The 3,182-nt window shown below is 36.3% G+C and overlaps 1 long non-coding RNA gene across 4 annotated transcripts; it reads left to right on the top strand.

The window, feature by feature from the left end:
• The first annotated feature begins 793 nt into the window (after positions 1-793).
• LOC107811567 (uncharacterized) lies at positions 794-2,942 on the top strand. 4 transcript variants are annotated; one of them, XR_012710611.1, is made up of 7 exons: positions 794-1,109; positions 1,197-1,275; positions 1,359-1,403; positions 1,720-1,857; positions 2,005-2,079; positions 2,256-2,376; positions 2,580-2,942. It is a non-coding gene; the product is annotated as an uncharacterized LOC107811567 (long non-coding RNA). The 4 variants fall into 4 exon arrangements; XR_012710609.1 differs by having other exon boundaries at positions 1,359-1,427; XR_012710613.1 differs by lacking the exon at positions 1,359-1,403 and having other exon boundaries at positions 795-1,109.
• Positions 2,943-3,182: the final 240 nt, after the last annotated feature.

Here is a 3,182-nt window from a genome sequence, read left to right as displayed (position 1 = left end):
GAGAAAGAGATGGAACTAGTGTACCGGGATTCCTTATGCCGCACTAATTTTGAATTTTTGATATAAAATTCAAACTTCAATTGATAGACCGAAACTTGATAGTTGATAATACTTGAATACTTGATACCACACTTCACTTGAATAATTGATATTTGATAACAATAATTTTGTAATGGCTAAACTAAATAATTGATGAAACTTGAAATAATAAATAATTGAGAATTTGAGATTTAAGAATTTAGGAACTATAATATCAAGAGAGAATTGAGACTTGAGAGAGAATTAGAGTAGTAAGAGAGTGAATTGTGAGAAAAAATGAAGAAGAAAGGGGCTATTTATAGATTTTAAAAGGTTAAAAAAGTAATTTTGCAATTATTAGGGGTGAGAGGGCTATATTTTTAATGGGGGGCCGAAATTGGCCATTTTTGCAATCTGGTCGTTCCCCAACGGTCATTTCTCAATTTGACCGTTGGGAACGGTCCAGTTAAATTTTAAAAAAAAATTCCAACGGTAACCGGGCTGCTAACGGGCTGCAGCCCGTGTTTAGCCCGTTAAGACATTTCAGGTTCAACGGGTTAGGGCCACCGTTAAGCTAAACGTGAACGTCCACAACCCGCCCCCCTAAACAACCCGTCCCAACCCGTCCATTAATGAACAGTAGCGGGCTGAACCGGGCTAACCCGGGTTGAAGCGGGCTGAAAACGGGTCAGTCCGACCCGATTAACACCCTTACTGTATACATATTATATGGTATTTTAAAAAAAAAATTGCAAGTGGCTATAATCAAACTCTTACTTTTCCCTTATTCTGTGAAATCAGTGCAATGTAGTGTTATTATTGAATTATAGTCACTCACTTTTTGTTATTCAAAAGCTTGTATGTTTTAGTTGATAGGTTCTTTCTTTGAGCTTTTCCTTTTCCTAAATACCATGGTATTGATTATGACTTTACACCCAACTAGAAGCAAAAACCTTTTGCCTGGACATTTATTAGAACATCGGTCACCAATGTAAAGGAGTATGGTGAAGAATTTGAATCAACTTCAACCATGTTCTACAGGATTTTGTGGTCTAAATAGCATTTGTCCTGCTACCTATGATAAGGAAAAGGTGATTTCTGAACTACGTCTAATAGAACCAGTTAGAAACTACAAGAAATTGTTATTTGATGTCTTTCATTCTCTCTTTACTTTGTAGTACGGATTCAATAGAATGAGCTTTCTAGATCCTCGACCAAATTCCTGGCAGAGCGACATGTGCATACAACCACAGTCAGGTGACAATATCTTCTACTTGTGATGTCCTAGATTTGCAGCCAGTATACTCCTAGAACTTATTTTTGTGTTTGCTAAACTCTAGGGCGTCAAAGGATTACGTGATACAATTGCTTCTGGTGTCGGTAATGTTGGTTCTTCATCCTCTATTCAGGTTCACATGATGATGCAGTCGTTCATAGAATGATATAACTCTCTGTCCCATCCCCCAATATCCACTTTATTCCGCTTCAATTTCCCTCCATGGTGGCACTCTCGTACGTGCATTTGCTTCAATTTAAAGTCGATCAGTGCTAGTTGTATAGTTGGCCTTAATAGGCTAGATTAACCTACTTCTGGAAGAGATTATTATAATCGTTTATTAATGAGAGCTCACCTGATTGGCTTACTATTTAGTTGAAGGTGACACGTGAGCCTCTTATGTATGTTTTTATCTGGTATTTTAGGTTCCCTATTATCTTGATGAAGAAATATGATGGGGACTGGGGATCTCAGAGCTTGAGAATCAGTTGAAAGCTGCAAAATCTAAGGATATTAAAGTTAGGGCTTTGGTTGTGATTAATCCAGGCAACCCAACGAGGCAGGTAATAGTTTATTAGATTTTGGAATCTCATCATTGCTTTTCATCATTTAGGAAGAACCTACTGTGGTGGAAAATTCTGGCCTTCCCTTTTCCAATAAAATTTCAGAATGTTTACATATAGCATGAATAGCTTCTATGTATATCTTAGGTTCTTGCTGAGGCCAACCAACGAGCTATTGTGGAATTCTGCAAGAAAGAAGGCCTCGTTCTTTTGGCGGACGAAGTGAGTTTATTTCCCTCTAGATGCTTCTTTGCTTGATTATGGATTTTTTTTACTTCCATGGGAATTTACCAGCGATTCTGCACTTGTTTGAGGGGGGTCACAATTTTTTCATTCCTGAGTATTGTGCAATTAATTCTCAAATTGTAAGCATCTCATATTTTGTGGAACTCATACAGGTGTATCAGGAAAATGTTTATGTGCCTGAGAAGCAGTTCCACTCGTTTAAGAAAATTGCTCGGTCTATGAGATTTGGAGAAAAAGACATCTCTTTAGTTTCTTTTCAGTCTGTATCAAAAGGTAGATCGTACTACCTCCATCCATCCCTCTCTTTTTGGTGGTCTTTCTTTCGTTTGTGGTCTTTCTTTCATTTGTTTGCAGCTTACGAAGTTGTGGGGGAAAAGGGTTCTCATCTCATAATATATATTGGAAGCTGAAATGGAGATAAACAATTTCACATTATTTGCAGGCTATAACAAACAATGCATCTTTGTTTGTCTCAGTTGCAGGTATTGGAAGACAAAGCTACTAAAGGGAATAAAGAAACTGTAAATGGGGAACTTAAGGCTTACAAACCTTCAGAAATTTCTATGGGTTTGAACAAGAAAACCTCACACGCTGATTAGATTAATGGTGTGGTCAAGCTTACAGAAATGGATCAGTTACAAAATCAGGAGATGATGTGAAAGATGTTAAACGAGGCATGTAGGGTATATCAAATGGGGTTTCTAATAAATGCTAATTTAAATTGATTAATATGTGTAAAGTGTTATCATGATACATAATTTTATTTTATTTTTAGTTTATTGTTAGGCTGCACCTTTGAACAATTGGTGCTGCTAGTTAATGTAGTACATAATATATAAGCGTACACATTTGAACTTTTTTGTTATTTGTTATTTGATGTAGTTCTTGAGATCTTCATACGTAGCAATGATCTCAAAATATCTGGTAATATATGTTAGGTAATAAATGTGATTACTTGGCATATTTAAAAAAAGATAATTTTATTATAAAAAAATAGCACTTTACATGGATTCTAGCAGAAGCTACGCTTGAACAATGTGGCCTATAAGGTTCTAAAAGCCACACTTTGAGAGTGTTGT

The sequence above is a fragment of the Nicotiana tabacum genome, chromosome 6 (assembly GCF_000715075.1).
Source record: "Nicotiana tabacum cultivar K326 chromosome 6, ASM71507v2, whole genome shotgun sequence".
Classification (NCBI taxonomy): domain Eukaryota; kingdom Viridiplantae; phylum Streptophyta; class Magnoliopsida; order Solanales; family Solanaceae; genus Nicotiana; species Nicotiana tabacum.
Note: the sequence above shows the minus strand (reverse complement) of the source record. Positions and strands in the feature narration are given on the sequence as shown.